Source organism: Triticum urartu, chromosome 5A, assembly GCF_056163025.1.
Source record: "Triticum urartu cultivar PI428250 chromosome 5A, HENAU_Tu73, whole genome shotgun sequence".
NCBI lineage: Eukaryota > Viridiplantae > Streptophyta > Magnoliopsida > Poales > Poaceae > Triticum > Triticum urartu.
In genome coordinates this window covers 519,501,076-519,508,617 of record NC_141877.1, presented here as the reverse complement: position 1 = coordinate 519,508,617, position 7,542 = coordinate 519,501,076, and the positions used below count along the sequence as shown (strand labels likewise).

Below are 7,542 nucleotides of genomic sequence, written 5' to 3'. Positions count from 1 at the left end.
ACGTTGCCCCTGTGAGGAAAAACCCTAGCCTAAACTAATAGCCAGAGTTGAGGCACCGGGACCCTTTCTGAAGGAAATATGCCCTAGAGGCAATAATAAAGTTATTATTTATTTCCTTATATCATGATAAATTTTTATTATTCATGCTAGAATTGTATTAACCGGAAACATAATACATGTGTGAATACATAGACAAACAGTATATCACTAGTATGCCTCTACTTGACTAGCTCGTTGAATCAAAGATGGTTAAGTTTCCTAGCCATAGACATGAGTTGTCATTTGATTAACGGGGTCACATCATTAGAGAATGATGTGATTGACTTGACCCATTCAGTTAGCATAGCACTTGATCGTTTAGTTTGTTGCTATTGCTTTCTTCATGACTTATACATGTTCCTATGACTATGAGATTATGCAACTCCCGTTTACCGGAGGAACACATTGTGTGCTACCAAACGTCACAACGTAACTGGGTGATTATAAAGGTGCTCTACAGGTGTCTCCGAAGGTACTTGTTGGGTTGGCGTATTTCGAGATTAGGATTTGTCACTCCGATTGTCGGAGAGGTATCTCTGGGCCCACTCCGTAATGCACATCACTATAAGCCTTGCAAGCATTGCAACTAATGAGTTAGTTGCGGGATGATGTGTTACGGAACGAGTAAAGAGACTTGACGGTAACGAGATTGAACTAGGTATTGAGATACCGACGATCGAATCTCGAGCAAGTAACATACCGATGACAAAGGGAACAACGTATGTTGTTATGCGGTTTGACCGATAAAGATCTTCGTAGAATATGTAGGAGCCAATATGAGCATCCATGTTCCGCTATTGGTTATTGACCGGAGACATGTCTCGGTCATGTCTACATAGTTCTCGAACCCGTAGGGTCCGCACGCTTAAAGTTCGATGACGGTTATATTATGAGTTTATGTGTTTTGATGTACTGAAGGAGTTCGGAGTCCCGGATGAGATCGGGGACATGACGAGGAGTCTGGAAATGGTCGAGACGTAAAGATCGATATATTGGACGACTATATTCGGACATCGGAAAGGTTTCGAGTGATTCGGGTATTTTCGGGAGTACCGGGGAGTTACGGGAATTCGTATTGGGCCTTAATGGGCCATATGGGAAAGGAGAGAAAGGCCTCAAAGGGTGGCCGCACCCCTCCCCATGGGCTGGTCCGAATTGGACTAGGGAGGGGGGCGCCTCTTCCTTCCTTCTCCTTTTCCCTTCCCTTTCCTTCCCTCCTACTCCTACTACTTGGAAGGGCTCCTATTTCTACCAGGAAAGGAGGAATCCTACTCCCAGTGGGAGTAGGACTCCCCTAGGGCGCGCCATAGAGAGGGGCCCTCCCCTCCTCCACTCCTTTATATTCGGGGGCAGGGGGCACCCCAAAGACACAACAATTGATCTCTTGATCTCTTAGCCGTGTGTGGTGCCCCCCTCCACCATAATCCACCTTGATCATATTATAGTGGTGCTTAGGCGAAGCCCTGCGTCGGTAGAAGTCACCACGCCGTCGTGCTGACGAAACTCTCCCTCAACACTCGGCTGGATCGAAGTTCGAGGGACGTCATCGAGTTGAACGTGTGCTGATGAGGACATGACTACCTTGGATACGACCAAAAATATTGCATACATGCATATTTGTCAGGTGATTTCTAATGCAAACTATTCACTAATCTATTTATGTTATCCAGAACAAAAATACTTCACACACTTTTGTGTTTTGTCTAATTGCAGGTGTATGGGACATTTGTATAATCCACATATGAAGATAAGGGAAAAGGAGAAGTTTATGTTGTGTTCAAAAAGTCCTCTCACGTCACTTTTGGGCCAAGAGACGATAGAGTCCAAGTCTTTCACGTTCTGGATTCAGATTCGGACTGCACAGACATACCTGACTCAAAACGCCAACAACTTTTTCATACGGACTCTGAATTGGGTGATTCTTTTTTTGTTGGAAACTAGATTTCGTGCTCTTTCCAACCCAATTGGATTCACCTTCAAATTCGTCCGGAGAGTTGAGTTACGGATGAAACAATCTGACGTTGCAGCAGAATCCGAGTCAAACTACAAGCCCAAAGGTGTTGCATCACCTCCACTTGGGCCCATGAGCCTTGTACGACCTAGGGTTAGTTTTAGGCTGCCTTGGGACGTCCTCCCACCTCCTTGGCCGCCACCCCTTGCTCCTATATAAGTAGATCCATCTAGTAGCTTTTTCCTTGGGATTTGTTTAGTTAAAAGTTAGCCATTGCAACTTCGTGTACTTCGTTTGTGTCCAACGACCAGACCAAGACCGCTTACGGATCCCCACCATTATCAATACCTCATATATATTTGCAATATTCAGATTGCTTTATCATATTCTTGCTCGTTCTTCGATTGCTTGCAGGAATAGACCTTCGTGGTCAGGCTGACCGTGCTTCCGGCATCGTCAGTAACCTCAGGAGATTGGTTTAGCGATTGCTAAGGCGCAACGTCGTGCACGTTTGTAGTCGGATCGTCAAAGTCGTCTCCACCAAATCGATAGTTATCATCTCATCGAAAGATCGGGACACCCTCGCCTCTATCATGTGCAGAACTCGGAGGTGTCGTGCGTTCGATACTTGATCGATCGGATCGTGAAGACGTACGAGTACATCAACCGCGTTGTGCTAACACTTCCGCTTTCGGTCTACGAGGGTACGTGGACACACTCTCCCCTCTCGTTGCTGTGCATCACCATGATCTTGCATGTGCGTAGGAAAATTTTGAAATTGCTACGTTCCCCAACAGTGGCATTCGAGCCAGGTTTTATGCGTTGATGTAATATGCACGAGTACACTACAAGAAACCTGTTAATTCATGATGGATTCCTGATGACGTTCTCGAAATCCGTCACACATAGAGCGACATCGATGAGGATTTCTCTTATCCGTCACGCAAACTGTCACAAGTAAGCGGGGATGCAAATGGCCCCTCAAAATGGTAGTCTCATTATGACAGACATGTGGACCGTCATGGAAACCATCGTGGATATGAGTAAGTGGTGTGTGGTACTTCCATCTGGACCGTCACGAATGACTCCGGCTGATGTGTCCTGCTTCCATCAATCCTGGACGGGGCAAAACTCGCGTTCTGATTGGTTGGTCAACCATCCCACGGATCGAGAGCCGCGACCGTCCGATCCACCAACATCAAACGCCTGATTCACCGCCCCTCTTCTATTCTTTCTTCCACCAACCCCATCCACCGACACCCCTCTCCCCCTGCCAGCGACCTCCTCTCCCTCTCCCCTGCCGGCGGCCTCCTCCCCCTCTCCCCTACCGGCGACCTCCTCCCCCTCTCCACTGCCGGAGACCTCCCACCTCCGTGACCCTCTCCGCCACCATTACACCCTCTCCCCCTCTCCTCGCCTCGCAACCAAGATCCAGTAGGATCTCGCTGTGAAGTTGGTCCTAGATCCACGAACGAGTAACGGGAGAGTAGCTTCTTCTCCGGCCACGTCTGGGTGTTGCCGCCTTGGTCGGCGCAAAGGTAGTTTTCTCGCTCCCTCTGACTACTTTTATGGCTGGATTCACCGCTCGCTTCCACCCGCAGCCCACTCCGGTCGCTATGGTTTCGGGGTCGGCTCGGGCGCCGGTGGCTAGTGACGAGTGAGGATCTTCTTCTCCTCTCTCCTTCTCCCTCCTTCTAATCTCTGGACTTGCTTCCTTGTAGGGAGAAGGAATGTGTAGAGGACTGCTTGGGAAGATGCTGTTGCAGATCTGACGCTCAAGGTCCCCTTCCTTTGTTTTGCACTTCTTCTAGTTGCTCTATTGTTTTTGCTGCTCATATGAATGATACGATTTTGGTTAATATGGATTATAAGATTTTGGTAAATATGGATAGATGGTTCACAGGAAAAAAAGGCTATTGTTTTAGTTTCATGCCAATTTAGCTAGTTCTGTTTCAGTTTCGACCAAAACTATGGCTTTGGAGGTGGATTCACTTCAAACTAAAATTGTTACATGCCTACTAGGGGGTAAATTACTGCTGGTTAAAACTATGTTAATTTCCTCTCTGGTTCTCTGAACCTTTGGTTTGACACCACAAGTTACACCCTTGACCAGTGGAAATTTTTGACCTGGACTATTGGAAATTGAAATTGTTGGTGTGAGACACCAATTAGCCTAGAAACATGCCTCTATTTTGGCAATTGCTGCACTAATCTTTGATTTGTATGGACTCGTATGGGGCAACATCATTGATTTACTCAATTCTCTTCTTGTTTGCTGGACAATGAATTGTTTGATTGTGTTCTGCCTGTTGCAGGGACATGGACTGCGAGGACATATCCATGAGATGATGCGCAGCAGCCCACCCCATGCTCCAGCTCTTCACATCACGTCCAGTAAAATACCTAGGTGAAAACTGACCCCCATTCTTTCTTCTTTGAACATCTATCTATATGTTTGAGAAGTAGGCTAAATGTCGAGTATAATATTCTAGTGAGAAAAATAAATTAGTTCTTGGGACATGATCACCTGAAAAAATTGTGGTTTCAGGAGTTATTATTTTCTAGCATCAAACATTGGTATTACTAATTGTTGCCAGAGTGTTTACCTGTCGAATTCAACTAGTGGCTTGTTTCTGTAACTTGTTCGACTTAAGAGTAGAATTTTGCATGGCTTACAAAGAGGTGGAAGATTTTGTTAAGTTTGGTTAGTATCATGCAGTGCAATGTACATATAGAAATGAACATGTAACTGCAATCTATGGACGCTCTTGCTGGTTTTGGTGGCCAACTTTCATCTCAATGTTGTTTGTTTCAATAGGACATTTATTTCAACGATCTTAGTAAACATTTGTTCCAGCCACATATAGTAACTGATTGATGCTCTAATTTTCCAGGGTAGATGTTCCAGCAACCATCTCAGTATTAATATTTATATTTGATTTATTTTTGTGTCATACTAAGACGTGCCTATGTATTCTTTCTTCATGCCAAACCCTTTTCTGCCGGCTGCTAAAATGTGCATGTTGACTGAAAAATGCGTTGTTGCTGTATAATGTTCCTTGTACTTGTCATTTTTTTTGGGTGAATTAATTTGTGTCATTTTAAATAAAGGTTCGTATGAATCTTTCCCATAATTTATTCCTGATGTAGATAGTTCTCACACTTTTTTTTCTTTTGCAGGTAATTGAGATAGAGCGGAAGACACTTGGGTTTGGTTTGGAAGGGTTACTCCACTTGGATAGGAACGATGATACTACTGGGAACACGATACATATGTATCTAAATGTCCAGTGTGACTGAGTTGTAATTTACTATGTTTTTGTGATCAGAATTTTATAGTTGTGCACTACGGTATTGTTTTTGGCTAAATAGAGATTCTTTACTTCTTTCATGTGGATCAAATATTTGGCATTCTGGGTCAAAGATGGGTTGGAACAGGCCAAGGTCAATAATAATTTAGAACGTGGTAGTATAATTAATGTGTACAAAAGAAAAACTAGAAAGAATACTAAAATATTAAAAAATATGGGTGAAAGCCTAATAAACAATGGACTATATGGGCCTAAATATTTGTAGAAAGGTAAATGGGCTGTATTGTTGGGCTGCCAAGTCAGATCAACCATGATGCCACATCAGCTGCCACGTCATGTACATCCATGACAGATAGGTCTGTCATAAAGGTCTGGGCCTGATTAGGGCCGGACGGGTCTACGACAAATCGATGACGGTCAAAAAATCCGTCATGGAGGGCATGGTGTCAAATTATGACGCGATATACATGACGGATTGGAAATCCGTCATGGACCCCCATCCATGATAGTTTTTCACTATTCTATGACGGACTGAAACTGTCATGTATTAACAGATTTCTTGTAGTGATAGAACACAAGTGAGTTGTGGGCGATATAATTCATACTGCTTACCAGCATGTCACACTTTAGTTCGGTGGTTGGATGAAGCGGCCCGAACCGACATTACGCGTACGCTTACGCGAGACTGGTTTTACCGCCGTGCTATGCACACAGGTGACTAGCGGGTGTCAGTTTCTCCAACTTTAGTTGAACCGAGTGTGGCTACGCCCGGTCCTTGTGAAGGTTAAAACAGCACCAACTTGACAAACTATCGTTGTGGTTTTGATGCGTAGGTAAGAACGATTCTTACTCAGCCCGTAGCAGGCACGTAAAACTTGCAACAACAAAGTAGAGGACGTCTAACTTGTTTTTGCAGGGCATGTTGTGATGTGATATGGTCAAGACATGATGAGATATAAGTTGTTGTATGACTTGATCATGTTTTGTTGAAGTTATCGGCAACAGGCAAAAGCCTTATGGTTATCTCTCTATTGCATAAGATGCAAGCACCAAATAATTTCTTTACTTTATCACTATACGATAGCAATAGTTGCAAGAGCAATTGTTGGCGAGACAACCATGTGACGACACATTGATATAGATCAAGATGATGGAGATCATGGTGTCATGCCGGTGACGATGGAGATCATGACGATACTTTGGAGATGGAGATCAAAGGCACAAGATGATGATGGCCATATCATGTCACATATTTTGATTGCCTGTGATGTTTATCTTTTATACATCTTATTTTGCTTAGTTCGACGGTAGCTTTATAAGATGATCTCTCACTAATTATCAAGGTACAAGTGTTCTCCCTGAGTATGCACCGTTGCGAAAGTTCTTCGTGCTGAGACACCAAGTGATGATCGGGTGTGATAGGCTCTACGTTCAAATACAGCGGGTGCAAAACAGTTGCACACGCGGAATACTCAGGTTAAACTTGACGAGCCTAGCATATAACAGATATGGCCTCGGAACACGGAGACCGAAAGGTCGAGCGTGAATCATATAGTAGATATGATCAACATAGTGATGTTCACCATTGAAACTACTCCATCTCACGTGATGATCGGACATGGTTTAGTTGATATGGATCACGTGATCATTTAGAAGATTAGAGGGATGTCTGTCTAAGTGGGAGTTCTTAAGTAATATGATTAATTGAACTTTAATTTATCATGAACTTAGTCCTGGTAGTATTAGCATATCTATGTTGTAGATCAATAGCTCGCGATGTTGCTCCCAATTTTTTGATATGTTCCTAGAGAAAACTAAGTTGAAAGATATTAGTAGCAATGATACGGATTGGATCCGTGATCTGAGGTTTATCCTCATTGCTGCACAGAAGAATTATGTCCTTGATGCACCGCTAGGTGACAGACCTATTGCAGGAGCAGATACAGACGTTATGAACGTTTGGCTAGCTCAATATGATGACTACTTGATAGTTTAGTGCACCATGCTTAACAGCTTAGAATCGGGACTTCAAAGACGTTTTGAACGTCATGGATCATATGAGATGTTCCAGGAGTTGAAGTTAATATTTCAAGTAAAATACCCGAGTTGAGAGATATGAAGTCTCCAACAAGTTCTATAGCTAAAAGATGAAGGAGAATAGCTCAAGTAGTGAGCATGTGCTTAGATTGTCTGGGTACTACAATCGCTTGAATCAAGTGGGAGTTAATCTTCCAGATAAAA

The 7,542-nt window shown here is 43.7% G+C and overlaps 1 long non-coding RNA gene across 1 annotated transcript; it reads left to right on the top strand.

Annotated features, from left to right (window-relative positions):
* Nucleotides 1-3,239: 3,239 nt before the first annotated feature.
* On the top strand, nt 3,240-5,359 carry LOC147972417 (uncharacterized). The gene is made up of 4 exons (XR_015603413.1): nt 3,240-3,528; nt 3,712-3,770; nt 4,306-4,397; nt 5,171-5,359. It is a non-coding gene; the product is annotated as an uncharacterized LOC147972417 (long non-coding RNA).
* Nucleotides 5,360-7,542: the final 2,183 nt, after the last annotated feature.